At 46.6% G+C, this 21,416-nt stretch overlaps 1 long non-coding RNA gene across 1 annotated transcript; it reads left to right on the top strand.

The window, feature by feature from the left end:
- Nucleotides 1-8,191: 8,191 nt before the first annotated feature.
- LOC138672188 (uncharacterized) lies at nt 8,192-9,783 on the top strand. Its single transcript, XR_011319629.1, has 3 exons — nt 8,192-9,253; nt 9,335-9,389; nt 9,477-9,783. It is a non-coding gene; the product is annotated as an uncharacterized lncRNA (long non-coding RNA).
- The last annotated feature ends 11,633 nt before the right edge of the window (nt 9,784-21,416 follow it).

Here is a 21,416-nt window from a genome sequence, read left to right as displayed (position 1 = left end):
TTATACTGTCAAACAGTTGTGGAGGCGTGACTTGTCTTTTTAAGGAGTAAGTAAATAACTTGGCACTCAACTTGGTGGATAGTGATAATAAAGAAAATGATTTATTACTTTGAATAGCAGTCCAGCAAAATAAACGTTTCGGTCAAACAATCAGACCTTCTTCAGTACGACTGTACAGATATAACAAAATGTAACAATATAATATCAAAATAACAATAAGATAAATCTCATAAAGTGAATATGTGATGGGTAAGAAGGAAGGGGAGAGGGGATGGGAAGAGGTAACATTTCAACATACCCGACTGCTGGAGTGTAGATGTATACAAGGTACTAGTATATGCAGAGAGGCTCCTATGATGGGATTTTATTTCTATGACCTCTGAGACAAAGTCAATATAATAGAATTTAGTAAAGGGAAATATATGCCATATTAGTCAAGAAATAGAGAACGGGAAAAAATACTAACCGAATAACTGTCATGGAAGTATGTGTATTAAATCCACACTGGGAATGTAGATAGTCTAATGGAAAAATACACGAAGGTATAAGTATTAGCAACATGGTGCTGTACCCTAGAGATAGAGGAAAAAATGGACTCTCACCTGAATAAAACGTTTTAGAAGGGACACTCTGAGAATGCAGGCACATTAGAAGTAAAATCCAAGAGTTTTGGCTAAATATAAAGAGACACACAGTACTATAGTGATGTAGCCATAAGAATGAGCGATTCTCAAGGAAAAAGCTATATATCTAACCTTGAAGTGCGGTGGTCTAAACCACAAAGAGCAGGAGGAGCGATGATTCAATGCACGGTGTTACATGGAGCCTAATCAGCGCAGGAAAGCTCCTAGATGATAACAACGTATGAGTGGTGTCCCATAAATAAAGAGGCAGAAAGAAGGTATGTAGCTTACCGGAATAAGACGGGCAGAGGGAGTACGTCAACGCGGTGTCCACCGCTGGTTGAGTACCCCATGTCCAGAATGACCGGCCTAAATAGTGTAGGGGCGGGACTATCAACCGGATCCGAAACCGGAAGTGACGTGTCATCCCGGAGAAGGATGTTCTGCATGCGATCGCACAGTACTCTGGGAGATGTAGTTTGAATGACCGGAAAAACCGGAAGTGATGCGAATCAGCATCCTGTAGGGGCGGAATAACCTGCAGAGCTTGATCTGAATACATAGCTTACAGAAAAACGCAGGGAGATCTGGGAGATGTAGTTTGAATAGCCGGGAATCCCGGAAGTACGTCATAAAAAATGACGTGAATTAACACAATAAAGGAGCGGGATTGCCCGCAGGGCCAATAGCCCGGGTGCATATATTATGAGGGAGTAGCCAGAAAAAATAGCACAAAGCGGTATAACAGAGAGATATATTACAGGGAATAGACTAATGTCCATATATGATATAGATATCTCATAAATATAACACCATAATGGCCATACGCACCGAGTTAATAAATGTAGAGCCAGAGAGGAGGAAGCTATGTATGTTTGGAACATATGTAAATATAAGTATATATAATACAAATATGAAAGAGTAGCATATAAATATGAAAATATATATATATATATCCGCGCAGTCGGGTAGGGGACAAGGAAGGGAAAAATCCAGGACGGGAAAGGAGGTAGGCAGTGACTTGCATGTTGGGTATCAATAAAGGCGATTCTGTAGAGAAAAATGAACATATTAGTATATGACGTATATAAATAAAACACTGTATGACTCAATAGGTGACCTTAATATGAGAAATCAAAGTAATATAAACAATTTTAGATAAAAGCCAAGGAGTCATAGTCTCTATTTAAGCCTTTTGGAGCTAGGGTTTGCAATTCATGAATCCAATATGCCTCCTTTTTCTTCAGGAGGTGGACCCTATTGCCACCCCGTCTTTGTACCGGGACGTGTTCCAAAACTTGGAACCTGAGTTGCGATATGTTATGACCTTTGGCAGAGAAATGGGATGGAAGTGGCAGTAACAAATTTTGACAGCGAATGGTAGATTTGTGTTTGGAGATACGGGATCTAATGGGCTGGGTTGTCTCACCAATATATAAAAGGCCACATGGACATTTAATAGCGTAGACCACAAATGACGATTCGCAGGTAAAATAGCCTTTAATCCTATATCCCTTACCAGAGTGGGGGTGATAGAAGACGTCTCCCTTAATAACACTATTGCATTGATTGCAATGCAGGCATGGGAAGGTGCCACATTTAGGTTGATTAAGGAAGCGTTGTGTTTTATCTTTGTTAGTCCCCAAATCAGCTTTAACTAGGGAATCACGGATGTTTGGGGGACGTTTATAGCATGGTAGGAAGTGTTCCTGGAACTCTGGAATACGTGGATGAGCTGTGCGTAAGATGTTCCAATGTCGTCTAATGCTATGATGCAGAATATGTACGTAAGGATGGTATATATGTACAAAGGGAACCCTTTTATTACTGGGGGGACGTACTATGGTGTTGGGATCAATGGCCTCGGTTAAAAGATCCGGGGGGTATCCTCTTTCCCTAAATTTGGAGTACATTTCATCTGTCCTAGTTTTGAGGAGAGTAGGATCTGTAACTATCCTTTGTACCCGTTTAAATTGAGATCGAGGGATAGATTTTTTGGTGGCATTGGGATGTAGACTATGATAGTGTAACAGGCTGTTTCTGTCTGTTGGTTTAGTATAAAGGTCAGTCTTGAGGATGCCTGATTCATCTCTAAAAACCAGGGTGTCTAGAAAGCTAACACTGTCTGTACTGCTCGTCATAGTGAAAGTAAGTCCTGGCCAAGCTGTGTTGAGGGTGTGAAAGAACAGATCCAACGTCTGAGGTGTGCCAGTCCATAAACAGAAGACATCGTCTATATACCGTCTCCAAAAGGGGCAGTAGGCTTGAAACAGAGGATCGGGGTATACAATCTCCTCCTCGAACAGGGCCATGTAGCTGTTGGCATAGGGTGGGGCAACATTAGACCCCATAGCGGTACCTTTCGTTTGGAGAAAGAATTGGTTCTCGAACATAAAAAATTTTTTTGTGAGAACAATTGTCAACAGGTCAATACAGAGATTAATAACGTCAGAATGAAGAGGCGAACTAGTCAGGAGGTGTCTTACACTGAGAATCCCTTGTGTGTGGGGAATGGAGGTATAAAGATCTTTAACGTCTAAAGAGACTAACAGAACATCAGATGGAAGTGAGTCTAAGTTTCGTAGTTGGCATAAGAAATCACCTGTGTCCAGGAGAAATGAAGGTAGGTTGCGTATAAGTGGGGTCAGATTCTTTTCCAAAAAGATAGCAAGAGGGGAGAGTATGGACTCAGTAGAGGCCACTATGGGGCGGCCCGGAGGATGTTCGAGGTTCTTATGGATTTTGGGCAGTATATAAAATACTGGAGTTATAGGAAAGTCCTTGGTTAAATACTCTCGTGTCTTATGATTAATGACACCCTTTTCAATATAAGGATCCAGAGTGTCTCTAATATGATTCCTGATCATGATTGTGGGGTCAGATGGTAACAGTCTGTAAACGGTATTATCATGTAATTGTCGGTAAATCTCTTTAATGTAGTCTGATTTATTCATGACCACTATAGCACCGCCTTTATCGGCTGGCTTAATGATAATGTTTTTATCATTACGTAGTGACTGTAGGGCTTGAAAATCAGGGGCACTGAGGTTAGCAGCGGTATGTAATTTACGTGCCTCAATGTCCTGACGGAGTTTGGAAAAGGACTGTTCAATGAAACCAATAAAGGTTTCAACGGCATGAGAAGTCCTAGGGGGTCTATACGTGCTTTTATTACGTAGACCTAGGCTATCTGAAGAGATGAGAGGACCGGAGGTATCAGAAGTGGTTACAGGTAACATTTCGGAAGAATCGAAGTGTACAAGTAATCTCAGACGGCGATAGAAACGCTGTAAGTCCATATCCATGTTGAACGTGTCAAATTTGTATGATGGGCAGAAGGACAAACCTTTCTGCAGGACGTTATGTTCCGCGACACTGAGGGTCCTTGATGAAATGTTTATAACCAATGGTGTTTTACCTGGGACCGGGTCACCCTGTAGAAGTCCGCGTCTCTTCTTTCGTTGGCTCCTCCGGATCCTCTTTTTCTTTGTGGTTGTCGTCGTCTGCGTTGTCCTAAAAAACTGTTGGATCCGCCCGGAATGTCACGTCGGTCTGTTTCCGAACCTGAAGTGGAAAGGTCAATGGAGGAATGAAAATCAGATCTAGTGGTATTAGAGTAGAATGAGGGTTTATCTTGCCAACGATAGACACGATTGTTCTCGTAGTCGTCTGAGTCTCTTTGGAATTTTATCCTTTTCCTACTTTCAGTGTCTCGTCTATGTTGGTCAGTGACTGTTTTTATTCGGACTTTCAGGGCTTCTATTTCTTCGGCAGTGCCGGAGGAGGATAGTTGTGTCTCTATGTTCTTTATGATATCCTTGCTGGAAACTATGGCCCTTTGTAGATGTTCCACTGTAAGAGTCATTAAATCGAATGAGCACTTATTCAGTATTTGTTCATATTTTTGACAGAATTCCTGACAGTCACTGAACAAGGTAGGACGGAGGGGAACTCGTAACCCTCTTGGGATTCTCTTCACACGGAGGTATTCGGTAAGGGTGGCACAATGTAGTTCCAAATTGATCTGGCGTCGCTGTTCGCGCTCCAGATCCCTCCCTCTCGTTTCTCTTGGAGGTGCTTTGAGAAAGTCACTAGGGAGATTCAACTTAGAGAGTATGTTGTTAGTTTCATCCGGATTATAAGAAAATGTCAGTGATGACATATCAGACAGCGTGCTCACGAAAAAGGAGAATCAAATAGTAGTGTATAACGTGGCACAGCTGTGTCGGTGCTCAAGAGAGGTTTCCCACACCAGTATACAGTAAGTAAATAACTTGGCACTCAAAGTAATAAATCATTTTCTTTATTATCACTATCCACCAAGTTGAGTGCCAAGTTATTTACTTACTGTATACTGGTGTGGGAAACCTCTCTTGAGCACCGACACAGCTGTGCCACGTTATACACTACTATTTGATTCTCCTTTTTCGTGAGCACGCTGTCTGATATGTCATCACTGACATTTTCTTATAATCCGGATGAAACTAACAACATACTCTCTAAGTTGAATCTCCCTAGTGACTTTCTCAAAGCACCTCCAAGAGAAACGAGAGGGAGGGATCTGGAGCGCGAACAGCGACGCCAGATCAATTTGGAACTACATTGTGCCACCCTTACCGAATACCTCCGTGTGAAGAGAATCCCAAGAGGGTTACGAGTTCCCCTCCGTCCTACCTTGTTCAGTGACTGTCAGGAATTCTGTCAAAAATATGAACAAATACTGAATAAGTGCTCATTCGATTTAATGACTCTTACAGTGGAACATCTACAAAGGGCCATAGTTTCCAGCAAGGATATCATAAAGAACATAGAGACACAACTATCCTCCTCCGGCACTGCCGAAGAAATAGAAGCCCTGAAAGTCCGAATAAAAACAGTCACTGACCAACATAGACGAGACACTGAAAGTAGGAAAAGGATAAAATTCCAAAGAGACTCAGACGACTACGAGAACAATCGTGTCTATCGTTGGCAAGATAAACCCTCATTCTACTCTAATACCACTAGATCTGATTTTCATTCCTCCATTGACCTTTCCACTTCAGGTTCGGAAACAGACCGACGTGACATTCCGGGCGGATCCAACAGTTTTTTAGGACAACGCAGACGACGACAACCACAAAGAAAAAGAGGATCCGGAGGAGCCAACGAAAGAAGAGACGCGGACTTCTGCAGGGTGACCCGGTCCCAGGTAAAACACCATTGGTTATAAACATTTCATCAAGGACCCTCAGTGTCGCGGAACATAACGTCCTGCAGAAAGGTTTGTCCTTCTGCCCATCATACAAATTTGACACGTTCAACATGGATATGGACTTACAGCGTTTCTATCGCCGTCTGAGATTACTTGTACACTTCGATTCTTCCGAAATGTTACCTGTAACCACTTCTGATACCTCCGGTCCTCTCATCTCTTCAGATAGCCTAGGTCTACGTAATAAAAGCACGTATAGACCCCCTAGGACTTCTCATGCCGTTGAAACCTTTATTGGTTTCATCGAACAGTCCTTTTCCAAACTCCGTCAGGACATTGAGGCACGTAAATTACATACCGCTGCTAACCTCAGTGCCCCTGATTTTCAAGCCCTACAGTCACTACGTAATGATAAAAACATCATCATTAAGCCAGCCGATAAAGGCGGTGCTATAGTGGTCATGAATAAATCAGACTACATTAAAGAGATTTACCGACAATTACATGATAATACCGTTTACAGACTGTTACCATCTGACCCCACAATCATGATCAGGAATCATATTAGAGACACTCTGGATCCTTATATTGAAAAGGGTGTCATTAATCATAAGACACGAGAGTATTTAACCAAGGACTTTCCTATAACTCCAGTATTTTATATACTGCCCAAAATCCATAAGAACCTCGAACATCCTCCGGGCCGCCCCATAGTGGCCTCTACTGAGTCCATACTCTCCCCTCTTGCTATCTTTTTGGAAAAGAATCTGACCCCACTTATACGCAACCTACCTTCATTTCTCCTGGACACAGGTGATTTCTTATGCCAACTACGAAACTTAGACTCACTTCCATCTGATGTTCTGTTAGTCTCTTTAGACGTTAAAGATCTTTATACCTCCATTCCCCACACACAAGGGATTCTCAGTGTAAGACACCTCCTGACTAGTTCGCCTCTTCATTCTGACGTTATTAATCTCTGTATTGACCTGTTGACAATTGTTCTCACAAAAAAATTTTTTATGTTCGAGAACCAATTCTTTCTCCAAACGAAAGGTACCGCTATGGGGTCTAATGTTGCCCCACCCTATGCCAACAGCTACATGGCCCTGTTCGAGGAGGAGATTGTATACCCCGATCCTCTGTTTCAAGCCTACTGCCCCTTTTGGAGACGGTATATAGACGATGTCTTCTGTTTATGGACTGGCACACCTCAGACGTTGGATCTGTTCTTTCACACCCTCAACACAGCTTGGCCAGGACTTACTTTCACTATGACGAGCAGTACAGACAGTGTTAGCTTTCTAGACACCCTGGTTTTTAGAGATGAATCAGGCATCCTCAAGACTGACCTTTATACTAAACCAACAGACAGAAACAGCCTGTTACACTATCATAGTCTACATCCCAATGCCACCAAAAAATCTATCCCTCGATCTCAATTTAAACGGGTACAAAGGATAGTTACAGATCCTACTCTCCTCAAAACTAGGACAGATGAAATGTACTCCAAATTTAGGGAAAGAGGATACCCCCCGGATCTTTTAACCGAGGCCATTGATCCCAACACCATAGTACGTCCCCCCAGTAATAAAAGGGTTCCCTTTGTACATATATACCATCCTTACGTACATATTCTGCATCATAGCATTAGACGACATTGGAACATCTTACGCACAGCTCATCCACGTATTCCAGAGTTCCAGGAACACTTCCTACCATGCTATAAACGTCCCCCAAACATCCGTGATTCCCTAGTTAAAGCTGATTTGGGGACTAACAAAGATAAAACACAACGCTTCCTTAATCAACCTAAATGTGGCACCTTCCCATGCCTGCATTGCAATCAATGCAATAGTGTTATTAAGGGAGACGTCTTCTATCACCCCCACTCTGGTAAGGGATATAGGATTAAAGGCTATTTTACCTGCGAATCGTCATTTGTGGTCTACGCTATTAAATGTCCATGTGGCCTTTTATATATTGGTGAGACAACCCAGCCCATTAGATCCCGTATCTCCAAACACAAATCTACCATTCGCTGTCAAAATTTGTTACTGCCACTTCCATCCCATTTCTCTGCCAAAGGTCATAACATATCGCAACTCAGGTTCCAAGTTTTGGAACACGTCCCGGTACAAAGACGGGGTGGCAATAGGGTCCACCTCCTGAAGAAAAAGGAGGCATATTGGATTCATGAATTGCAAACCCTAGCTCCAAAAGGCTTAAATAGAGACTATGACTCCTTGGCTTTTATCTAAAATTGTTTATATTACTTTGATTTCTCATATTAAGGTCACCTATTGAGTCATACAGTGTTTTATTTATATACGTCATATACTAATATGTTCATTTTTCTCTACAGAATCGCCTTTATTGATACCCAACATGCAAGTCACTGCCTACCTCCTTTCCCGTCCTGGATTTTTCCCTTCCTTGTCCCCTACCCGACTGCGCGGATATATATATATATATTTTCATATTTATATGCTACTCTTTCATATTTGTATTATATATACTTATATTTACATATGTTCCAAACATACATAGCTTCCTCCTCTCTGGCTCTACATTTATTAACTCGGTGCGTATGGCCATTATGGTGTTATATTTATGAGATATCTATATCATATATGGACATTAGTCTATTCCCTGTAATATATCTCTCTGTTATACCGCTTTGTGCTATTTTTTCTGGCTACTCCCTCATAATATATGCACCCGGGCTATTGGCCCTGCGGGCAATCCCGCTCCTTTATTGTGTTAATTCACGTCATTTTTTATGACGTACTTCCGGGATTCCCGGCTATTCAAACTACATCTCCCAGATCTCCCTGCGTTTTTCTGTAAGCTATGTATTCAGATCAAGCTCTGCAGGTTATTCCGCCCCTACAGGATGCTGATTCGCATCACTTCCGGTTTTTCCGGTCATTCAAACTACATCTCCCAGAGTACTGTGCGATCGCATGCAGAACATCCTTCTCCGGGATGACACGTCACTTCCGGTTTCGGATCCGGTTGATAGTCCCGCCCCTACACTATTTAGGCCGGTCATTCTGGACATGGGGTACTCAACCAGCGGTGGACACCGCGTTGACGTACTCCCTCTGCCCGTCTTATTCCGGTAAGCTACATACCTTCTTTCTGCCTCTTTATTTATGGGACACCACTCATACGTTGTTATCATCTAGGAGCTTTCCTGCGCTGATTAGGCTCCATGTAACACCGTGCATTGAATCATCGCTCCTCCTGCTCTTTGTGGTTTAGACCACCGCACTTCAAGGTTAGATATATAGCTTTTTCCTTGAGAATCGCTCATTCTTATGGCTACATCACTATAGTACTGTGTGTCTCTTTATATTTAGCCAAAACTCTTGGATTTTACTTCTAATGTGCCTGCATTCTCAGAGTGTCCCTTCTAAAATGTTTTATTCAGGTGAGAGTCCATTTTTTCCTCTATCTCTAGGGTACAGCACCATGTTGCTAATACTTATACCTTCGTGTATTTTTCCATTAGACTATCTACATTCCCAGTGTGGATTTAATACACAAACTTCCATGACAGTTATTCGGTTAGTATTTTTTCCCGTTCTCTATTTCTTGACTAATATGGCATATATTTCCCTTTACTAAATTCTATTATATTGACTTTGTCTCAGAGGTCATAGAAATAAAATCCCATCATAGGAGCCTCTCTGCATATACTAGTACCTTGTATACATCTACACTCCAGCAGTCGGGTATGTTGAAATGTTACCTCTTCCCATCCCCTCTCCCCTTCCTTCTTACCCATCACATATTCACTTTATGAGATTTATCTTATTGTTATTTTGATATTATATTGTTACATTTTGTTATATCTGTACAGTCGTACTGAAGAAGGTCTGATTGTTTGACCGAAACGTTTATTTTGCTGGACTGCTATTCAAAGTAATAAATCATTTTCTTTATTATCACTATCCACCAAGTTGAGTGCCAAGTTATTTACTTACTGTATACTGGTGTGGGAAACTTCTCTTGAGCACCGACACAGCTGTGCCACGTTATACACTACTATTTGTCTTTTTAAGGAGACGCAGCACAGGTGTCAAAATTTGCACCTAGGTACTGGGCGCAGATTCCTGAGCGTTGTTATTTGCTGTACAGGAGTCTGCGCTATTGTGATCCCTTGGCCATGCGCTGTGAGCGCTTCCTGTCTTCTGACCTCATTTCATTTCGGCCGTTGCGGTTAGCGATGGACATGAATCCCAGACCCACAGTGTGTTTTCAAAAAATCACACTGCGTGGCTGGGATTCGTGGCCTTGTGCAGTAAATAGGTTTGCCGCTTACACATGTCCTTACACCTGCTCCAGACTGGGCGGCCTCAGCTGATCCCTTATCGCCTACCACGGCCAGGAGGCCGCACAGTCTGAAGAAGGCGGAAGGAGATGAGTTAAGACAGGCGAACATATGCACTGCTCGTGCCCATAAACCACACCCTCACTGACAAAATAAATATGACAACGAGGGGCGTTGTTTCTAGCAGGGCGGATGCACAGGCGCAGCCAGCTAACCATGATGACAAAAGACGGGAAACGCTACCAAGGGGGGTGCTGCGTATCATTAGAAAGGAAAGTCACACCTCAGGGACAGTGGAATGGTCTCAATGAGACACATTTTGTACGTGTTGAGTTCCACGTGGGCAAGGAGAAAAAGTCAGCCACCTTGTACAAATGCAGCAGTACTGCTGTACTAGGTGGCTGTTATACATAGAAACACCTGGGGGGGGCCAGGTTCCCTTTAATTTCAGTTCATGTGCCTGCGTGGCGTTTGCAGGTCACGTTGCCGGCTACACAGCAGGGGAACAGCTGGCGTTGCTGAACCCTACTAACACATTGGCTGGTGTTTTTCTCTGTGCAGCTAGCACTTCCGGGCAAAAACTAGCGGTGTTTGAGCCCAGGGTCAGCAGGAGGAGGAGAGGAGCAGAGTGTAGGCCGAAGCCTGCACTGGTGGCAGCTTTTGTTCTGTTGTGCCAGCGTGGCTTGTGCTGGACACGTTGCCGACTACACAGCAGGGGAACAGCTGGCGGTGCTGAACCCCACTGACACATCACCTAGTGTTTTTTCTGTGTAGACAACACTTCCAGGTGGCAACTGACAGTGTTGAAACCCAGGGAATCAAAGAGGAGCAGAGTGTAGGCCGAAGCCTGCAGTGGAGCAAGTTGAAAGGGAACCTTTAACCCCCCCCCAGGCATTTGTTGCTGAAAGAGCCATCTTGTACAGCAGTAATACTGCACATGGAAAATGGTGGCTCCGAAAATTATGCTCCTTGCAAACGCTGAAGTACACACTCATATAATGTGTCCCCTCACACCGTCAAACCATCCCGGAAGTGGGACTTTCCTTTGTAATGTGACACAGCACAGCCGTCATTCCAACCCCCTTGGTGCCTGGCGCCACCTCCTCAACGTTGTTTGGTTCTGTCACGGAGCCCGCGCTGTAATGTTATCCCTTGGCCATGCACAGTTAGCGGTGCCCGTCTTCTGACATCATGTAGGTGTCAGGCTGGCAGTGCCTGTGCGTCCAAGCTGCCCGAGATCCAACCTTGCAGTGTCATCTAATGTAGTCCCACTGCGGGCCAGGGATCCATGGGCATGCGCAGTGCATATCATCGCCTCTCACTCACCTCCTTCCTGCTTCTTCAGACTGTGCGGCGTCACGGCCGTGGCATGCTATTAGGGATCAGCTGACGCCGCCTAGTCTGAAGAAGCGTGAAGAAGGGGAGTGAGAGGCTAGTATATGCACTGCGCATGGCCATGGATACCAGGCTCACTGTGGGATCACATTAGACGACACTGCGAGGTGTGATTTCGGGCAGCGTGGACGCACAGGCGCAGCCAGGACGACAACAAATGATGTCAGAGGACGGGCAGCGCAAATTGTGCATGGCCAAGGGATAACATAACAGCGCAGGGTCCATGACGGAATCAAACAACGCTAAGGAGGCAGCGCACGGTGCCAAGGGGGTAGCAATGACGGCTGTGCTGCGTCACATTACAAAGGAAAGTCCCACCTCCGGGACGGTTGGACGGTGTGAGGGGACACATTACATGAGTGTGTAGTTCAGCGTTTGCAAGAAGCATAATTTCAAGAGCGACCTTTCCCTTGTGCAGTATTAGTGCTGCACATGGTGGCTCTTTCAGTAACAAACGCCTAGGGGGGGGGGGACAGGTCCCCTTACATTTTAGTTGTGCCAGCGTGGCGGTCGCATGACACGTTGCCGGATACAAAGCTGGGGATCAGCTGACGTTACTGAACCCCAATAACAGAGGAGCGACTGTTGACTGTGCACACAGCACTTCCAGGCACCAACTGGCGGTGTTAGAGCCCAGGGACAGCAGGAGGAGCAGATTGGAGGTATTGCCGCACACACAGCTGGGGATCAGCTGACGTTACTGAACCCCAATAACAGAGGAGCGACTGTTGACTGTGCACACAGCACTTCCAGGCACCAACTGGCGGTGTTAGAGCCCAGGGACAGCAGGAGGAGCAGATTGGAGGTATTGCCGCACACACAGCTGGGGATCAGCTGACGTTACTGAACCCCAATAACAGAGGAGCGACTGTTGACTGTGCACACAGCACTTCCAGGCACCAACTGGCGGTGTTAGAGCCCAGGGACAGCAGGAGGAGCAGATTGGAGGTATTGCCGCACACACAGCTGGGGATCAGCTGACGTTACTGAGCCCCAATAACAGAGGAGCGACTGTTGACTGTGCACACAGCACTTCCAGGCACCAACTGGCGGTGTTAGAGCCCAGGGACAGCAGGAGGAGCAGAGGAACAGAGTGTAGGCCGAAGCCTGATTGGAGCAAGTTGAAAGGAAACCTTTAACCCCCCCCCCCCCAAGACGTTTGTAGCTGAAAGAGCCATCTTGTGCAGCACTAAGGATGCAAAAGGAAAAGGTTGCTCTTTTAATTATGCTCCTTGCAAACACCGAAGTAAACACTAAAAATGTGTCCCTTTATACCATTAAACCGTTCCGGAGGTGCGAATTTCCTTCGTAATGGGACACAGCACAGCTGTCATTCCTATCCCCTTGATGCCGTGCGCTGCCTCCTCAGCGTTGTTTTAAGCTGTCACGGAGCCTGCGCTGTTCTGTTAGCCCTTGGCCATGCCCAATTAGCGCTGCCTGTCTTCTGACATAATTTGGTGTCAGGCTGTCAGTGCCTGTGCGTCCACGCTGCTCCAGATCCCACCTCGCAGTCTCGTCTAACGTAATCCCACTGCGGGCCTTGGAACCATGGGCATGCACAGTGCATAACCTCGACTCTCACTCCCCTCCTTCCCTCTTCTTCAGACTGTGCGGTGTCACGGCCGTGGCATGCTAGGGATCAGCTGACGGCGCACAGTCTAAAGAAGGCGGAGGGAAATGAGCGAGAGCCCGAGGGGAAGATATGCACTGCGCATGCCCATGGATCCCAGGCCCGCAGTGTGACTCAATCAGAAGACACTGCGAGGCGGGATCTCGGGCAGCGCAGCCGCACAGGCGCAGCCAGCCTGACACCAAATTATGTCAGAAGACAGGCAGCGCAAATAGGGCATGCCCAAGGGATAACAGAACAGCGCAGGCTCCGTGACAGCTTAAAACAACGCTGAGGAGGCAGCGCATGGCACCAAGGGGGTAGGAATGACGGCTGTGCTGCGTCACATTACGAAGGAAAGTCCCAGCTCCGGGACGGTATAACGGTATCAGTGAACACATTTTATAAGTGTTAAGTTCTGCGTGTGCAAAGAGCTAAAAAAAAAGAGCTACCTTTTCCTTGTGCAGCATTACTGCTGCACAAGATGGCTCTTTCAGTAACAAACGACGGGGGGGGGGGGACAGGTTCCCTTACATTTAGGTTGTTGTGCCAGCGTGGCGGTCGCAGGACACATTGCCGGCTACACAGCTGGGGATCAGCTGACGTTACTGAAACCCAATAACACTGGGTCGTATGTTTTTACTGTGCAGCCTGCACTTCTGAGCCGCAACTGGCGGTGTTGGAGCCCAGGAATAGCAGTTCAGGTGGTAGAAAGATGAACACAGCAGGAGACCTGGATGACACCCAATTACTTAATCAGGCAGAGGAGTGGCAAATTCCTGCGAGATCCAGGCCTGGTTCATTTTCAGGAAAGTAAGCCGGTCAACGTTATCGGAGGATAGTCGCATGCGACGGTCTGTTAGTACACCACCTGCGGCACTAAAGACACGTTCCGATAAGACACTAGCCGCAGGGCAAGCCAGCACCTCCAATGCATACTGGCTTAGCTTTGGCCATGTATCCAGCTTAGAGACCCAAAACTTGAACGGGGAAGAGCCGTCTGGGAGTACAGTAAGAGGGCAAGCCATGTAGTCTGTCACCATCTGACGGAACCGTTGCCTCCTGCTGACTGGAGCCGCCGGTGATGGTGTAGACATTTGGGGCGGGCACACAAAAGTGTGCCAGAGTTGTGCCATACTGGGCTTGCCTTGGGCAGAGGCACTGCTTCTGCTCCCTCTTTGGGCAGAGCCTCCCCCACTGCCTCGACGCACTGAGCTGCTTTGTAAAGCACTAGCAGCACTCCTCTCAGTTGGACAGGAGAAGATGATGGAATTCACCAGTGTGTCGTGGTACTCCCGCAATTTACGCTCCCGGGTCAACGCAGGGATGAGGTTTTGGACGTTGTCCCGGTAGCGAGGATCGAGGAGGGTGAACACCCAATAATCAGGCATGTTGAGAATGTGGTCGATGCGGCGGTCGTTTCTCAGGCACTGCAGCATGAAATCCACCATGTGCTGCAGAGTGCCAACTGGCCCAGAAACGCTGTCCCCTGCTTGAGACATGATCTCTGCCCGCTCGTCATCACCCCACCCTCGCTGTACACACTGACCACTGGACAATTGTGTCGCTCCCTCCTCTGGACGGAGCTCTTCCTCCTCCATTGACTCCTCCTCATCCTCCTCACAAATTGGCCCCTGCGTACCCCTTTGTGAGGAACCACGTGGCGCTGACTCTCCAGAAGCTGATGGAAAAGGTGACTCCTCATCCTCCACCTCTTCCACCACATCATCCCTTAACCCTTGCAAAGTTTGCTGAAGCAGGCAGATAAGGGGGACAGTCATGCTGACTAGTGCATCATCTGCACTTGCCATCCGCGTGGAATAATCAAAAGGACGCAAAACCTGGCAGACGTCCTTCATAGTGGCCCACTCTGTGGTTGTGAAGTCTGATCGGCGCTGACTGCGACTTCTTTGCGCCTGATGCAGCTGGTACTCCATAACTGCTTGCTGCTGCTCACACAACCGCTCCAACATATGTAACGTGGAATTCCACCGGGTAGGTAGGTCACATATGATGCGGTGTTCCGGAAGGCGGAATCGGCGCTGCAGAGCAGCAATGCGGGATCTGGCCAAGCTGGAACGCCGCAAGTGAGCACACTCTAGGCGGACCTTGTGCAGCAGGGCATCAAGATCCGGATAGTCCCTCAGAAAACTCTGCACAACCAAATTGAGCACATGTGCCAGACATGGGATGTGAGTGAGGTTGCCAAGGGCCAAAGCTGCCACCAGATTTCGGCCATTGTCACACACTACCATGCCTGGCTGGAGATTCGCTGGCAGTAACCACACATCGCTCTCCTGCTTGATGGCATTCCAGAGCTCCTGCGCTGTGTGGCTTCGATGCCCCAATGAAACTAGTTTCAAGACGGCCTGCTGACGTTTGGCCACGGCTGTGCTCATGTCGGTCATAGGTAAACGTTCACGGGTCCATGTGGAGGTGGACTGTGACGGATCCTGCAGAGAGGAATCAGAGGAACTGGTGTAAGAGGAGGAGTCAATGCGTACAGACTGGATTCCTGCAATCCTTGGAGTGGGCAGGACACGTCCTGCGCCACTCGCACGATCTGTACCTGGCTCAACAACATTAACCCAATGGGCAGTGAGGGAAACATATCGCCCCTGTCCATGCTGACTGGTCCACGCATCGGTGGTGAGGTGGACCTTGCTACTGACGGCGTTCAGTAGCGCATGTTTTATGTTTGCCTCAACATGCCTGTGCAGGGCAGGGACAGCCTGCCTGCTGAAGTAAAAGCGGCTGGGCACCTTGTACTGTGGGACTGCCAATGCCATCAAGTCACGGAAGCTGTCAGTCTCCACCAGCCTGAACGAGAGCATTTCCAGGGACAACAGTTTGGCAATGCCTGCATTCAGAGCCTGTGCTCGGGGGTGGTTGGCCGAGAATGCCCGCCTTTTCTCCCATGCCTGGACTACCGATGGCTGTAGAGTAGACTGGGAGTGTGAGGATGACTGGGAAGGTGGTGCTGTGGGTGGAATTACACTAGGTCTCTGGACAACAGTGGAGGAAGAGGCAACACGAGATGAAGAGGTGGTAGCTGCCGCTGTTGGTTGGCCTACGTCTTCACTGTGTTTCTGTAACTCCACTGCGTGCCTGTTCCGCACATGTTTCCACATATTTGTGGTATTGAGGTTGCTGACACTTTTACCTCTTTTTACTTTCTGATGACACAGCTTGCATTTGACAAAACAAATGTCATCTGCAACTGTGTCAAAAAGGACCAGGCACTGCAAGTCTTGGGAGCGCCCTTTTTGGCTTTGGAAAGAGACAGGCTCCTAACGGGTGCCAAAGTGGAGGCTACAGGCTCCGCAGTCTTCCCCCTCCCTCTCCCTCTTTGGCCCGTAAGGGGAAGCTCTTCCTCAGAGCTGCTCCCACCACCTTCCTGTTCCTCACGCCACGATGGGTCAAGGACCTCATCATCTCCACTACCCTCTGCCACCAACTGCTCCTCCTGGGTAGTCTCGGCAGCACAGTACGCATCAGAAAGCGGCACCTGAGTTTCATCATCAGATGCGTACTGCGCTGTGGTCACCGGAGGCACTGGCCCACCTGCCTCTTCAGAGTCAGAGAGATAAAGCTTTTGGGCATCACTGCACACTGCCTCTTCTTCCACTTCTCCAATGCTGCTTGGCTGGCCCCCTGTTTCCAAGCCAAGAGATTCAGAGAACAGAAGTAGAGACGGCTCCTGTCCTGGGCTCTCTGACTGCCTGGCCAATTTGGCAGGTGGTGAAGAGACAGATGGCTGCTCTCCAGTGCTCTGTGCCTGAGAGGATGTGGCACTAACTGAAGTCGATGCCGAGGCGTTAGCTGCCATCCACCCGACAACGGCTTCAATTTGGTCTTCACGTAGCAGCGGTGCACGGCGCTCTCCGACAAAGCTGCGCATGAAGGACTGTTCCCTGCTGAAACTGAGTGACGACGAGTCACCGGCGCCCGCAGCAGGCACAGAATCACCACGTCCTCTCCCTGCTCCTCTCCCTGCTCCGCGCCCACGCCCACGTGCCTTACTCCCTGCCCTCTTCATCTTGGTTGACAGATAAAGATGAGCAGAAAAGTACTAAGGCCTTAGTGTGCTTATTCCTGAAATGCTCCTCCTAACAGGTGTAAGAAACACTAATGTTGTAAATTGTGGACTAAACTTTATTATTTTTCAAATGTGGCCTACACAAGTGTTAAGTTGTGTTTGGTGAACTTAACTTTTTTTTTGGTGCAGATCGGGCTACAGAGCTAGTTTAAATCACACGGAGACCGTGTAGACAGCCGTAAACGGCGCTGCAAGGCCAAAAAACCCTCCTCTCGGTTATCCTATATAGTGTTTTTCCACTATTTAGCTGGATACGAGTGGAAAGACACTAATAGGAATTTTTTTTTTCAAATTTTAAACTGGCTGCACTATTTGAAAAAAAGGAAATTGTTTTTCAAGGTATGAGGCAGTAACGCACCCTGAGCTGAATCCAACCGGCTATGGCTGCACACAGACTACAGGGCGAGCTGCGCTCACACAGAGACCGTGCAGACAGCCGTAAACGGCGCTGCAAGGCCAACAAACCCTCCTCTAGGTTATCCTATATAGTGTTTTTCCACTATTTAGCTGGATACGAGTGGAAAGACACTAATAGGAATTTTTTTTTTCAAATTTTAAACAGGCTGCACTATTTGAAAAAAAGGAAATTGTTTTTCAAGGTATGAGGCAGTAACGCACCCTGATCTGAATCCAACCGGCTATGGCTGCACACAGACTACAGGGCGAGCTGCGCTCACACAGAGACCGTGCAGACAGCCGTAAACGGCGCTGCAAGGCCAAAAAACCCTCCTCTAGGTTATCCTATATAGTGTTTTTCCACTATTTAGCTGGATACGAGTGGAAAGACACTAATAGGAATTTTTGTTTTTCAAATTTTAAACAGGCTGCACTATTTGAAAAAAAGTAAAATTTTTCTCTAGGTATGAGCCAGTAACGAACCCTGAGCTGAATCCAACCGGCTATGGCTGCACACAGACTACAGGGCGAGCTGGGCTCACACGGAGACCGTGCAGACAGCCGTAAACGGCGCTGCAAGGCCAAAAAACCCTCCTCTAGGTTATCCTATATAGTGTTTTTCCACTATTTAGCTGGATACGAGTGGAAAGACACTAATAGGAATATTTTTATTCAAATTTTAAACTGGCTGCACTATTTGAAAAAAAGGAAATTGTTTTTCAAGGTATGAGGCAGTAACGCACCCTGATCTGAATCCAACCGGCTATGGCTGCACACAGACTACAGGGCGAGCTGCGCTCACACAGAGACCGTGCAGACAGCCGTAAACGGCGCTGCAAGGCCAAAAAACCCTCCTCTAGGTTATCCTATATAGTGTTTTTCCACTATTTAGCTGGATACGAGTGGAAAGACACTAATAGGAATTTTTGTTTTTCAAATTTTAAACAGGCTGCACTATTTGAAAAAAAGTAAAATTTTTCTCTAGGTATGAGCCAGTAACGAACCCTGAGCTGAATCCAACCGGCTATGGCTGCACACAGACTACAGGGCGAGCTGGGCTCACACGGAGACCGTGCAGACAGCCGTAAACGGCGCTGCAAGGCCAAAAAACCCTCCTCTAGGTTATCCTATATAGTGTTTTTCCACTATTTAGCTGGATACGAGTGGAAAGACACTAATAGGAATTTTTTTTTTTCAAATTTTAAACAGGCTGCACTATTTGAAAAAAAGTAAAATTTTTCTCTAGGTATGAGCCAGTAACGAACCCTGAGCTGAATCCAACCGGCTATGGCTGCACACAGACTACAGGGCGAGCTGGGCTCACACGGAGACCGTGCAGACAGCCGTAAACGGCGCTGCAAGGCCCAAAAACCCCCCTCTAGGTTATCCTATGTAGTGTTTTTCCACAATAGAGCTGGAGACTGGTGGAAAAACACTAATAGGAAATTTGAGAAAAAATTTGCAGCAGGCTGCACTAAGAGCAAAAAAGGACAACTGTGTGAGGCAGTGTGAACCCCCCCTGAGCTGAATACAACCGGGTATATGGCTGCACACAGACTACAGAGTGAGCTGCACACACACACACACACACACAGAGACCTTGCAGAACGCTGTTAAAACAGCGCTGCAAGGCAAGAGCAAGGTGAACAGTGAAGAACACACAGCGTTTTGCTAAATTAGCCTTTGGAAAGGAAAATAAAGCAATTAGCTAGCTCGACTGGCCCTCAGTTAGAACACAGCGTCCTGTCCCTAACTGAAATCACAGCAGAGTGAGCGCAAAATGGCGGCAGCGTTTTTTATAGTGCAGAGTGACATCATTTCAGCAGCCAATCCAAGCCTTGCCAGTACTTACATGCCCACCATGCTAAACAGGATGTTCCCACACTTCCAATCATTCCTCATTGGCTGCTGCGTTCAGTTTGAATTCTGGGAACTTCCGATTCCGGTATCCGATACGCGGGAAGTATCGGAATTCCGTATCGGAATTCCGATACCGCAAATATCGGCCGATACCCGATACTTGCGGTATCGGAATGCTCAACACTATTTATAAGATGTTCATTTGTACTTGGAAGTTAACTACATTAGAACTGAATTTCTTGCTCCCAAATATATGAGGCCTGAGAAGGAAGTCACTGAAAAAAAAGTAGATGCACTCGTACATTGTCGAGGCTACGTTCACACTAGCGTTGCGCCGCCCTGCGTCGGCGACGCAACGCGCGACGCACGGAAAAACGCACGCAAACGCGCGCAAAAACGCGCGCGTTTTGCGACGCGTGCGTCGTTTTTTGACGAAATCGGACGCAAGAAAAATGCAACTTGTAGCGTTTTCTTGCGTCCGACGCTAGCGTCTAAAATGACGCACGTGTCGGAAAACGCGTGCAAAAAGACGCACGCGTCCCCTATGTTAAACATAGGGGCGCGTCGCCGCTGCGTCGCCGCTGCGTCGCCGACGCAACAGCGACGCGACGCTAATGTGAACGTAGCCTAAAAGGCACCTGAATGAACTGACAAGTGTCAAGCAAGTTGAATTATCAGCTGGAAACCATTAACACAACATTTCTTTAACGTGCAGACAACTCCAAAGTGTTTTTTTATTAGAAAGTGTATTTTGTTTACATAACTTTCTTTGGACACTTTCTCCACAGAACTTCTAGCACAGGAGAAAACCACTTAAGTTGGTACTCTACTTTTATGAACTCAAGCTGTGATAACAGTAATAATCAGAAATAAATGTCCTCCCATATGCTATTACTTGTTTTTTTTATGCTTAGCACTAAGCTATGACACATGTCTATAGCATATAATAAATACAGTATATAATAAATTCAGCCATTTATTTTTTGTTTTAAAAAGTTTTTTTATGCTGCAAAACTATAGACAGGTATACAGGACAAGACACAAAGTAATTGTACATGGGGCAATATAAATCACAATAATCAATTCAGCATAATATTAATAAAAATAATACTGACACAAACTAATTTTGGATGAAAATGTGGTATTACAGTTACACGTAAATAATAACTCAATAAATTTAATTAACCATACATTGTACACCATTAGAGATGGGCAGACTCCTGGATGTTCGGGTCCAGCGGGTTCGGACTAACAGTTACAAAAACATTGGGTTCGGGTACTAGAATAGTATCCGGACCCAAACCCGAACCCCATTCACTTGAATGGAGGGTCCGAACATCAAGTGTTTGCCACGCTGTTATGTACATGACAGTGTGGCAAATACCGCTGCTGATTGGCTGTAAAATCATCACCGCCTTTCAGACAGCCGCGATTCACATACTTTCAAAGGACAGCATGAGCGCACAGCTGTGATTGGAGGTATAAAGCTTACCTCTTGTCACTGGTGTCAGCTAATAGGACTACTCCTCCCATCAGCCGACGCCTGCTTCCCCTAATAACAGTGAGAACAGGCGGCGGCTGATTGGTATTTTGATATTGATATTTTGGTATTGGAATTGATATATTTTGTTTTTTAAACGGCATGGGTTCCCCTGTATTTTTGATAACCAGCCGGGCAAAAGTCACAGCTGGGGGCTGCAACCCTCAGCTGTCAGTTTCATCAAGGTTGGTTTTCAAGAATAGAGGGGTCCCCATGCCGTATTTTTTAATTGTTTAAATAACAACCTGCCAAGCTAAACCAGACAGCTGGGTGCTGGTATTCTCAGGCTGGTAAGGGGCCATGGATATTGCCCCCTCCCCCAGCATAAAAATATCAGCCAGCACCATCCAGAAAAGGTACA

This window comes from Ranitomeya imitator, chromosome 3 (assembly GCF_032444005.1).
Source record: "Ranitomeya imitator isolate aRanImi1 chromosome 3, aRanImi1.pri, whole genome shotgun sequence".
Lineage (NCBI taxonomy): Eukaryota > Metazoa > Chordata > Amphibia > Anura > Dendrobatidae > Ranitomeya > Ranitomeya imitator.
This window is presented reverse-complemented; position numbering and strand designations above follow the sequence as displayed.